This window comes from Bidens hawaiensis, unplaced genomic scaffold, assembly GCF_021521415.1.
Source record: "Bidens hawaiensis isolate Kalapana, Puna unplaced genomic scaffold, B.hawaiensis_p1.1 tig00044086_1, whole genome shotgun sequence".
Classification (NCBI taxonomy): domain Eukaryota; kingdom Viridiplantae; phylum Streptophyta; class Magnoliopsida; order Asterales; family Asteraceae; genus Bidens; species Bidens hawaiensis.
In genome coordinates, this window is record NW_027497815.1 from 62325 (window position 1) to 76247 (window position 13923).

Below are 13923 nucleotides of genomic sequence, written 5' to 3' on the forward strand. Positions count from 1 at the left end.
TCAAATGGAAATGTATACGTAATGTAAAAAATAACGTTAACACCCGAGAAAACATAGAAAATAAAATAAAAAAGAAGTTAACAGTAACAAATAGAAGATTTTGAAAAAAGTATTTAAAAAACCCGGTTGTAGTAGCATGGCACGCATAATGGTGGCCTAGTTAGAAAATGTAAATCCCGGACTTTTCGTATTTGTATTCGTTTATATTTAACTCGACTCAGGTAATGTTTTTTGGACCTTTTGGATTATTTTAATCTTGCATTTATTAGTATTTAACCTTTTCTAACTTAATTTAGATTCTCTTAATTTCCAAACTCGTCAAACAACTCTTAGAAACCTTTAAAATCGCTTATTTTTGGCTTAAAATAACAATTTTAGAAGTTCAGGGGCTAAAAGTGGCAAAGTAGGAAAGTTAGGTATCCACCACCCTGCACCGCATGTAGGACCAAGCCTGGTCCTACATGTAGCTCGTAGCAGATGTCTGATCATATTTGATTTGTTTTGACTCGTTTATTCGTTTTTAATGCTAAATCATGCCTATTTTGACCCAAATCTCGAGAATTAAGTTCCAAGTTAAGCCTTTTAATGTTATAACATGTCCCATTTCGTTTTCTTGTTGTTTAAGCCAAAATCCTTAAGTTATTTGACTTGATTTTTGTCATTAATTAATTATTCGGTTTTCCTAAACAAGTTATTACCTAATAAACAAATTTAGGGTTTTGTTAATAAAAAAAAATGTCCTAAACAAATTTAGACAACTGAAACATCGGCCACCATCTCTGTATCACAATTTCCCTCTCCTCCCTTTTCAATTTTATTTCAAGTTTCTTTAAGATATTTAATCTTTAGTTTGACTTTGGTTTTCAAGACCCCTTAAACCTCGATTATATCCTAGTTCTAATAATCATTCGGGTAAGTTGTATCTGTGTTTTTGTGTGTTTTCATTCACTTATCAAAAACGCTCAATCAATTTCAATGATTGAAGGAGTTTTGGTAGTCAATTCGATCTCGACCCATTTAGGGGCATAAAAGTCAACTTTTGTGATTTTTCAGTTACTATATCTTCTGGTCAAAACTAGGTTTCGGGCCGGAAGACTTTTTTGTTTTCCATGAGATTTTGAGTGTATAGGTTAGACTTCGACTCCATATTCAGAGTTCGGATTCTAAATAGTACTAGCTCGCTTAAATATTTAAAACTTCATATCTAGCATTTTATATGTCCATTTAATCTGATTCTAGCGGCATTATTCTTGGTTTTAATTCTTTTTTATTGTCTCCAAGTTTCAGGTTCATTCGTGTCAGCTCAATCAGTACGTTAAAGTTTCAAGTTCCGATTTTCTTTATTATTATCCTTAAAACTCATCTAAATACTAAGGTGAGTAATCACTCCCAATTTTTACTATTGTAAAAACGTTTTGGGGACTTTATGCGTACTTATTAATATTTTCATATTATATATTATCCATAACTAGCAAATCATGATTATTGTGTTGTTGATCAGTTAAATGTTTACATGCTTATTTGCTACTTGTCAAGTTAATTTATTTTACCACATTCGGAGAGTTCCATCATAATCTCATTCTAGCATGATACCATCATAGTAGCCAAAGCCCGATTTGCTAGGCAATTGTCAATTAACACCAACTACTTGCTCATTGTTTAATTGTTGATACTCACAACATTGGTTTGCAGTTTTTCTCATATATTACATTTAGTATAAAAATCTGGTGATTAGTTATTAAAACTTATGTTTTAATATATATTCTATTTTGTACGAATATTGCAGGTTGTCATATGGTTTGAAGTAAATGTGAAGATCATAAGGACTTTAGGATATCTAAATATAGACACAATTTGTTTGGATAATTTGGTTATTTGTTTTTGGATGTATTTGTAACAAGTTAAGAAGATATGTACTTGATTGGATTTAATAAAGTAGTTTAGATATTGTTATTTAAATTGTATAATAGTGTCTTGTGAGCTGTAAACCAATAGTTCGTGCCCCCAACATTTCTGCCTTAGGTTGGGGTGAGACAAAAAACATTGATAAGCACCAAAGAATTTAGAATATCATATAATTGTATGATAGTGCCTTGTAAGCTGTGAACTGTAACAACTCGGTTTTCCACGTATTGATTCAAACTCATTTACTCGACCAGTTTTACATCAGGGAAATTTTAATAATAAAAAATATTGCGCTTATCGAGAAATCATTTTACTTTAGAAAATGTTCGTTTTTAACCCGAAACTAAACTTTAAACCATTATCGTTTCCACCATCAATCTCTAAGGACAAATTTGCAAATTATGTATAATATGTTTATAACCCGTTGGACCTTGACCCGTAACCCATGGATCAAGATCCGTTTACCCGTAACCGCGACTCGTTTGGTTAGCTTGAGCCACAATTCTCGATCTAAACTAGGAATTTGATCATGTTTGTGATTATACTTGCCATAATCAGCCTAACCGACCACACTAATTAAGAAACAAGATCTTAAACGATCCGTATTGTTATATTTGATCAAATCGTCATAACCTAATACGATTATATAACTTAGGATAGATTACAATTTAATTAAACGCGTATATACCATCTTCTTTATCCGGCGAACCAACCCTCAGAACCATTGGATTCATTTAACTCATTCATCGTGTTTCTTGATCATCCTTGGCCGCAGGTTTCAGGGTGGGAATTAACCATCGATCAGTCCGTCTTAAAGGTAATAAAATTAGGCTCCCAGTTTGTCTCACATCAGTAATCATTAACCCTAACCTTAATTGTATAAACGATTATCGGATTGATTGATTGTTGTTTAAGGGTTCATAATCAAAACTGGTTTAGTTTACTGTCTGTATAAATAAATCCCTTCACGAATCCTAACTAGCTGACACCCTAGCACAGTTGGCTAGTGTGTGGGTGCTAACCTTTTGGACCACTCACTGGCGCGGGTTCGAGTCCCGGTCAGTCCGTTTTTTTAGTATTATTTTTATTTCCAATATTTTAACTTATTTTAATAATCTATAATATAATATAATTAATAATAAATGTCAAATAAACAATATTTTATTCAAACCGACGTTATGAAAGTTAAACGTTCGTGTCAACTAGTTTCGTTCCAAGTTTTCATATATATATATATACGTCTTATTATTAATAATAAATTATTATTGTTTTATTAAAAACCGACACTAATATTAAGGTTTCTCAAACGTCTTTATAAATTCGCTCGTGTTTATATAAATATAAATATAAATATATATATGTATATGTATATGTATATATGTACATATTATTTTTAATAAACATATTAAAATGTATTAAAGGTGTTATTATATTTTTACCATCGAAATTCTTTAAGGATCCTGAAATATAAATTTTATAATAATTATATATCTAAACATTTATTATTATAGTAGGTCTTAACTCATATTTATTTAAACTAATTATTCGTAAACCCGATTTTTATGACAAATAATAATTAAATAATAACAATAATCCGTAGAGATCAATCGTTCAATCCATAACATACCAATCATAATTATAACTCAACTCACATCGAAATTCTAAATTCGTTATACGTATTATCTCATTTATAATTCACTCATAACATTATTTAATTAGGATTCTTGTCCGTAATTCTCGAGGAGTGTGATTATCGTTCTTGTTGTAAACATTCCCGTTTGGCTTATTCGACCAGGTGAGTTTGATCATTACCCTTTTTATACACTGTTTTCTAACGTTTTGGGGACATATACGTACTTACTCATATTTTCTATTCTATATATATACCCAAAATCGCAAACATAATTATTGTGTGAATATCAATTGAATGTTATTTGCTAATTGCTACATGTTTAATTGTTTACTTGATAACGTTTCGGAGAGGTCCAGCATATCCCCTTTTGTATAGGGTTCTCATTAGTACGATCATACGACCGTCTAAGTAACCGGAGCCCGATTCGCTTGGCAAAGGTAAACCGACAATTTAGTCATTGTAATCAATGCCTGATTCGCTTGGCAACGATTCATTGGCACACGAATATACTTGATTTTGGTTTGTTAAGGTTTGATTGATTATTACCACATAAATTGGTTTGCACATTTATCATTATCATTTATCAACTATATACATATATATGCTATTATTTAATGTTACAAAATTAGTGATCATCTCACTCAACATGTGTTGTTGATCAAACTCCATTTTCTACGCATATGCAGGTTGATTGAAGATTGAAGTTTGGACACTTAGAAAGACCTTAGGGTTATACTGAGACAAACTTAAATTTAATTGATTGTATTTGTTTATTTGAATTGTATTGTTGTATTTGAATATTGTGTATTATTTGAATTAAATAATTAATTAGATATTGTCACATTTTATATATGATAGTATCTTCGAGCTGTGAGCAATCGGATCACGCCCTGGCATTTCCGCCTTAGGTTGGGGTGTGACAGATTGGTATCAGAGCCGAAGGTTATAAGATAGGTCATTAGAAATTGTCCTAGACATATGTTAGGAACTCTATACGTGCTTATCTAAACTGCCTTATGTGCTATTTAATAAATTGTTTACAGCTTGCTTAGATTAATTATTTAAATTGTATTTATCTTGTTTAATTGTTGCACACACACACAAATTCCGAGGTTATGCCTCAACTTTCAAAATATTTTTAAATCCTCTTAATTTTTAGTAGATTATATTTTATTGTGGGAAATTCCTTAAGAATGCCCGTGTTTTGTTCTTTCACCTTGAAGCGTGAGAGTATGACAAATCTCGTACAACCATATCTTCAAGTGGTACCTGTAATCGGCTAAACGGTTGTGTGGTAAACATAACCGGCTAAACGGTTATACTTCCAAATTGTGTTGTCAAATTATTTTAAATGCTTAGTTGGGTGAAAAATCCATGGAAATCCATAGGCACTCCAACTATTCATTTCTTAAATCATTTTCGATTTGATTTTGTGTTGGAACGTATCGTCCAGGGTGGTTCCCGAGATACACCAACTACTTATATTTGATTCGTTGATTCGATATTTAGTTGAGTCAGTTAAATGCCATGTAACGCTCATGGTCCGAACAACTTCATTGATTCGATAATTCGTTAATTAGTTGGGTCAGTTAAATGCCATGTACACGCTCATGGGCTGAACAACTCAATTGTTTATTACTCGTTATTTGAATTGGTCTAACAAATTGCCATGGAATGCTTATGGGAGGCCAATTCACAAACTTTATGTTGTTTATTTAGTTGGGCCATTCAAATTGCCATGGAAAGCTCATGGGAGGCCAACTAATTGAACATGTTTCGTTATCTTATTTGGGATCTCGAGCTACCATGGGAAGCCCGTGGAAAGCCCAACCCAATAACATTTTACTTTTGAATTTTTGTGGACATTAGTTATTAAATTAAATATCTCAAGAACATTATTCACATTATTTTAAATCCCGACTCGTCCTCGAGTCTTCACTAGTACTAATACATATACATACGCACCCCCATTACTTCATATCAATTAATTTTTACAACTCACCTGTCATCTTACACGTTTTCATCATTGGTCCTCATAGAATATCTTCCTTAGGAAATCATAGTCGTAATCAACATCGTCCGTCGGCTACCCGTGATCACCGTTTGACTGCTAGGATCACTAAGGAAATTGCCGCTGCCATGCTTGGGATTGCTACGAGTATGCCATGGGAGGAATTCAAGGAAGCTATTGCTCTTGCTGCCTCACGTCCCGATGATCCTGTTGAAGATGGAAACCTACCTCGCATGAACTCTAACCCTACCTCTGAAAACTCCAAAACCAAATCCTCAACTGATGCTAAGGCTGAACCCAAACCCATTTCGCGCAATGACAACTCTTCTCGTCACAAACGTAAGTTCAACTCTGCTAATCCTTCACCCCTCACCCAAAATTCTCCTAACAAGAAAACCTATACCGGATCTTTCCCGTTATGCTCTACTTGTAACTCTCATCATCCGACCCAATCCATCACCACTACTTGTAACAAGGTTTCTCAAACGTCTTTATAAATTCGCTCGTGATTATATAAATATATCTATATATATATATGTATATATATGTATGTATATATGTACGTATTATTTTTAATAAACATATTAAAACGTATTAAAGGTGTTAGTTATATTTTTACAATCTTAATTCGTTAAGGATCCTGAAATATAAATTTTATAATAATTATATATCTAAACGTTTATTATTATAGTAGGTCTTAACTCATATTTATTTAAACTAATTATTCGTAAACCCGATTTTTATGACAAATAATAATTAAATAATAACAATAATCCGTAGAGATCAATCGTTCAATCCATAACATACCAATCATAATTGTAACTCAACTCACATCGAAATTCTAAATTCGTTATACGTATTATCTCATTTATAATTCACTCATAACATTATTTAATTAGGAATCTTGTCGGTAATTCTCGAGGAGTGTGATTATCGTTCTTGTTGTAAACATTCCCGTTTGGCTTATTCGACCAGGTGAGTTTGATCATTCCCCTTTTTATACACTGTTTTCTAAAGTTTTGGGGACATATGCGTACTTACTAATATTTTCTATTCTGTATATATACACCCAAAATCGCAAATATAATTATTGTGTGAATATCAATTGAATGCTATTTGCTAATTGCTACATGTTTAATTGTTTACTTGATAACGTTTCAGAGAGGTCCAGCATATCCCCTTTTGTATAGGGTTCTCATTAGTACGATCATACGACCGTGTTAGTAACCGGAGCCCGATTCGCTTGGCAAATGTAAACCGACAATTTAGTCATTGTAATCAATGCCCGATTCGCTTGGCAACGATTCATTGGCACACGAATATACTTGATTTTGGTTTGTTAAGGTTTGATTGATTATTACCACATAAATTGGTTTGCGCATTTATCATTATCATTTATCAACTATATACATATATATGCTATTATTTAATGTTACAAAATTGGTGATCATCTCACTCAACATGTGTTGTTGATCAAACTCCATTTTCTACGCATATGAAGGTTGATTGAAGATTGAAGTTTGGACACTTAGAAAGACCTTAGAGTTATACTGAAGACAAACTTAAATTTAATTGATTGTATTTGTTTACTTGAATTGTATTGTTGTATTTGAATATTTTGTATTATTTGAATTAAATAATTAATTAGATATTGTCACATTTTATATATGATAGTATCTTCGAGCTGTGAGCAATCGGATCCAAAATGGTTCTCAAATTTCTCAATTTGCAAAGGGTTCTCTTAGGATCCTTACCATATATATATATATATATATATATATATATATATAGGTTGAGTTCAAAGTGAAGTCATATTAGTGTGAGAAGTTGGAGAAATAATTCAAACCAAACAGATTTTTTCTTTTTCTTTTCTCATTTAATTAATTATAGGGGCATATTAGTAAACATCATCATTTGTTTGATATGGTAAGTATTAATGATTTATTTGAAGATTCAAAAACAGTTATTTTATATCTTATATATTTGTTAATTTAAAAATTAAAAAAACATTAGTATCGAAATTATGATTCTGATTACAATTGCTCGTATTATTTTTATTATTATTATTATTATTATTATTATTACATAGTTTAATTATCATCATAAATATACCATATATTGTTCAGGTGCTAAATTTCTTCCAAATGTTTAATAAGAAAAAACAAAACAAATAAAGATAATTATCATCTTTTCTTAAATAAATAAAAAAAAGCCCTTACCCATAAATACGATAGGTGGTTCAAACAAAATGTATAAAAATACCTACACTTTAACCAAATATCCCTACACATGCATGCATATATATTGTTCAAACACTTATAAAAATAATACTACAAAGTAAATCCTACATAATTAACTTATATTAAATGTACTTCACATGATTAATACGTAAGAAGGTATACATAAACACCTGACATAAATCCTACACAAACAATTTAATCATACGCAAAATAAAGATTCCCTACACATAAACATCCTATATAACATACATCTACATTTAACACACAACCAAATTCTCATCTCTTCCATTTTTCACAGAAACATATTGTATACACCTATCATTTACAATCCTATACATGAATCGGACATTCTAATCTAACATCATATCTACACATGAAACAAGCATACTAATCTAACATCATATCTACACATGAATCGAGCATACCTACATAGGAATCGAGAATAGATATACGGGTATCGATCATATACCTACACAAGAATCGAGCATACTTACACAAGAATCGAGCATGCCTATACATGCATCAATTACCCTTACACTTGAATCCAGCATACTAATATAGCATCATCTGTTGTAAATTAAGGAGCTTCATTTGTAGTAGTAGTGGTAGTAGTAGTAGTGGTAGTAGTGGTGGTAGTAGTGGTAGTAGTAGTGGTGGTGGTAGTAGTAGTAGTAGTGGTGGTAGTAGTGGTGGTGGTAGTAGCAGTAGCAGCAGCAGCAGCAGCAGTAGCAGTAGCAGTAGTAGTAGTAGTAGTAAGAACAACAACAACAACAACATTGGATGACCATATATCAAAATAGCAAAATTATCCATAATTCATCCAACACAAACATCCTAAATTTTTAACCAAATCAATAAATTTAAAGATTCGATTATTAAGGTTAGGAATTGAAACTAAGAAATGACTATTGTATTCACTGGTTATATTAAAAATAATAATAATAATAATAATAATAATATGGAAAGTCAAAAGAAGGTTTGGAATATGGAAAATCAAATTATAGATAATGGAAAGTCAAATGAAGGTTTGCTTATAACTAGCAACTTTCTACACAACTATAATAGTTTCCTATTTCGATTGTATCACAAAAAAGACTATTGTACCATTTTCATTAAAAAAAATCTCTTAAACATGCATAATTAACTACCAAACTGACACAATAAATGTAGGCCTTTGATCAATATATCTAATGGCCAGGATTCATTTCTCCAACTTCTCACTCTAATTTCATTTCTCTACTGAACCGTCCGCTATATATATATAGTTTTAAGTTCAGGAGAGAAGTCAAGTTATTGTGAGAAGTGTGAGAAGTCCATTCAACCAATCAAATTTTTAGTTTTTTTATTTTCTTTTAATTAAATACGGAGGTAGTATAGTAAACGGACAAATGTAATTTATATGGAAACTATTTAATTATTAACATGTTTGTTATATTAACATAATTTTAAATCAAGATGGCGATGGGGTCCTTGAAACAAAATCCCAGATCCTTATCCACATCAATAATCAAAATCAAAACAAAAATCAATTCTTTAATTCAAAATAAATTACGCAGGCTTATACATAACACTTTTTACCTACACACTTTACTCTATGACCTTACACGGTCCTACACAAAATAGATACTAACCTACACATGAACTCCCATAGTGCTACACATAATCAGACCACATGAACTTGCATAGGCCTACACATAATACATATTACTTATACATTTTATACTATGAACTTACACTATCATACACAGAATATAAATAATCTACACATTTTACACTATTATCATATAAGATAACATTCAGATCATTTTTTTAAATTTCTTTATATGCTTGAATTAATTAAGTTTATAAACATAAAGATTCTTTACTATTGTTCACCTACATATAACACATATTCGACTAAAGAAATTGTTAGTTTATTTTATTTTCACCTACACGTAACTAATATTCACCTATACACATAACTCATATTCGCCTAAACAAATTGTTAGTTCACTTTATTTTCACCTACACGTAACTAATATTTACCTACACATAACTCATATTTGGGTAAACAAATTGTTAGTTCATTTAATTTTTGCCTACACATAACTCATATTAACCAACACATATAATATTGAATTAAATAATTGGAAATCATGTAGCTGATTATTGATTGTGTTACTTGTGTAGGTGAGTTTATTACCATTCACCTACACAGTGTAATAGCCCTACACAGTGAAATAATCCTACACAAGGTATTGAAATAATCTATACAAAATCCCTACGCAACGTGCAAAAAAATACACTTTATGTAAAATTTGGATTTTAATAGGCTTAGTTTTTTAAGGAAAAAAAACACCTTACCTTTCTTCCATTGTTCGTTGTAAACAATTGGTCTAGTTTTGGAAACCCAACTTGTAGATTAATTTGTTGGGGGTGAGATAATTGCTAAATATAGGAATCTATTTAGTTGGATTATAAAAACTGACTTTAAAATGATTTGTATAAAAATTTTTGTCCATAATGCCCTTCCATTTAAAAACCTTCTATAGTTATTTTCTTATTTATTACAAGTTTGCCATCATAAATATATGTCGTTGATTAGACAAATCAATGGCTCAGATTGATTTCTCGCACTTCTCACACTAATATCACTTCTCTCCTGAACCATCCCATATATATATATATATATATATATATATAGGGTGGAGTTATAATAAGAAATTAACATTTACTAAAAAGAGTTAAAGTAATCTAGTGCGTTAGATTTGGTGATCTGATTGTCTAGATGGAAAGTGTGTTTTGTAGGCTGTGTGTTTTATTTTAATACTTTTTTTATAACACTCTAGAGGCATAGTCGTCCAGTTTTGTAGGCTGTGTGTTATATTATATATGGAAACATTATCAATCTATGATTATCATATTTTATCCAAAGTTAAAACACAACACCAAGAATATCATAATATATATTACAGTGTGTTTTAAAACACAACACCTAATTTAATCCAAACTTAAAACGTGACATCAAGAACACCAAAAACAAAAAAACACTAATAACAGAAACACGCTATAAACACAAAAGAACTAAAATAACTTGTGTACCACCATGAACATCATAGGTGTGTTTTAACCAGTACCGATAATCACAGCAACAATCAAACCATAAATCTCCAACACTCAGGCGATAAACACCGGCATAATCAACTTCATCATTAAAAACAAAAACCTAAACCTAATTACCCAATTGGTGGCGGCGGCGGGCTAAATGATGTGAGCGGCAGTGACTGGTAGGGTGTAGATCTAAACGGCTAAAACGGCGGTTGTAAGATGGTGGCTGGTGGCAGTGGCTGAACGACGGTTGTACGGCTGGCAAAAAACATAGGGTTGCGATGGAGCTGCGGTGGGGCGGCGATAGGCTTGAGGCAGGGAGATATAGGGTTTGATGTTGTAGATCTCAGCCTTTGGGTGACTGTGGAGTACCAGCGGCTGTCGCGTGAGTGGCGGAACCCTTACTAGTCGCCGGAAAATATTTAACATGTTCAGACATGGTCACTGAAAAATCTAACGTGTAGTGGTGGAGCCATGGCCCATGGTCGCCGGAATCTTCTCGGCATGGAGGCGTCGCCAGTGGCGGATTAATGTTTATGGTTGTTTTTGGGAAATGATTAGATGAAATATCTTTGTAGATATGAATATGTTGGTGGTTGTACGGGTGATGGAGAAAGAAAGATGATTAAGTTTCCGTAAATTATGATGTGTAAATTACATTAATACCGAAAATAATAAAAAAATGGATGGGCGAACTTACCCATGTGTGTTTTATCTAATCTAATGGTCCAAATTACTTCCTACACTTCCTAGGAAATGTTAACTTCTTATTCTAACCTTGCTATATATATATAGGGGAGATTTCAAATGAGAACCTCTTTGAGTTTTAAGAACTTGAAAGAACTCAGTGTAACGATTTTTTTTTCAAAATTTTTTTTACACATGCGTAATATGTGTAGGTTACATATACGTAAAAAAATTACAGAATTTTTTACGCACCGAGTCGACTTTTTACACATGTGTAACGGACGTAAAAGTTAGTGTAACAACTTACATCTTTTTTCTCTACTCCTACCTTGACTTTTTTGCCAAATTTAATCTCAACCACATACTCCAATCCATTTAATTAAATGTGTGGCCTAGAATAGAGTTCTTAAGTTCTTAAAACTCATCATGGTTCTCAAAATATCCCTCCCCTATATATATATAGGCTAATTATAAAATGAAAACCCACTTGAGTTGTGAAAACTCTAGAAACCCATTCTCAACCACATGTTTTTAATTAATATTTAAATCTTGTGGTCCACAATTAAAGTGAATAAAAAATGTAAATATAAATATAGCTTTTTCTCTCTCCTGAAAACATATATAAAAATTAGTAAAAAAGTGTTAAAAATAGCAAAACATTTTTTTTTTTGATGTTTCGATGTTTTGTATTAAAGGTTTCAACATATATTACATGTAACAAAAAAAACGATGTTACATAGGGTTTTCGCGGGTTTTCACAACTCAAGTGGGTTTTCATTTTAATCTTACCCTATATATATATACACACACACACAGAGGAAGGTTATTGTATAAATTAAATTAACATACTAAACATACAAATAACATAGAGTAATTACAGTTCTCAAGTAGAGTAATTATGCGACAAAAAATAAAATAGTGTACTAATAATTACACTACTAATACAGATAATTACTCTATACTATTACACCAAATTATACTACTTATTTCAATTAGAGTAATTATTTTGTAAGTAGAGTAGTTGTAGTATATGCTTCTTCCTCCTTAAATTACACTACGTGTTTCAAATAGAGTAATTATATTGTAGATAGAGTAATTATTGAATATGCTTTTTCATCTTCCTCAAATATTCAAGACAATTTTCTTTAGTTGGAAATATCAATTAGCTTCAATTTATGTATTACTTCGATTAGCAGGTTTCAATTAAGCAATCAATATTCGCAAAAGATTCAATTTAATTCACAAAATTGTAACCTAGGAATGAACGGCGACAATAAGAAACGACGATCGACGAGGTTCGGTGGCTGGAATCTAATGGATGCAGACGGTGACGAAATTGATAAGCGCTTGACGGTTGGGAGTTTGAGGCGGAGGCTTGGTGGCCAGAGGGTCAATTGAATTAGGAGGCGGTTGCGTGGTTGGGGATTGAGAAGGTGCTGCCGTGGGGAATTACGAGGCAACGAAGCCTTGGTTGAAGGAAATGTGGCGGAGGTTGGTAGTGGAGTGATTGGAGTTCGGTGATTTTGTGGTGGAGATGGGGATATGGTGGTTGAATGAGGAAGAGGAGGGAGATGTGGTGTGGTGGTTTTGTTTAGTTTGTATGTTTAGTACAAATTTTTTATTTGTATTTGATCCATCTCCTATATATATGTGTGTGTGTGTGTGTGTGTGTGTGTGTGTGGAGAGGATCAAGAAAAAACTCATCTTTAGAGAGAAAAGTTAAAAACTCCTAAAGAATTATTTTTAATTAAAAATAAAAATATATTTTCAAATTTCTTTTTTTGCCAATATTCTTATATTTTCTTACCATTAACTCGAAAAAAAAATTAAAAAAAAAACGTTGTAATGCACATACGTATTACTGTGTGAAACCGTTGTATTACACATGTGTATTACTATGTATTTTTAAGTTCAATAGTGTTTAATTATATATATTCAATATTTGTGTATTGTATATATGTAGTAGTGTTGTGTTATATGCAAAAATAATAATAATAAAATAAAAGTCGATGTGGTGCACATGTACGTTAATGTTGTATTACACATGCGTACTAATGTGTATTCGATGTGTGTATTAGTATTATATTGCATATATACAATAGTGTGTATCAAATATGTACAATAGTGTTGTATTCTATGCAATACAACACTTTTGCATATATGCAATGCACGCTATTACATATGTGTACTACACCGACGACGAGGTTAGCGACAAGTTTTTTTTTCTTTTTTGGAACCAATAACAACATATAAGAATAATGGAAAAAAAAAACTTCAAAAAAATTTTTAAAAAAAGTTAAAAATAATTTTTTAGGAGATTTAAGTTTTCTCTTTAAGAGGAGTTTTTATTGGATCCCACC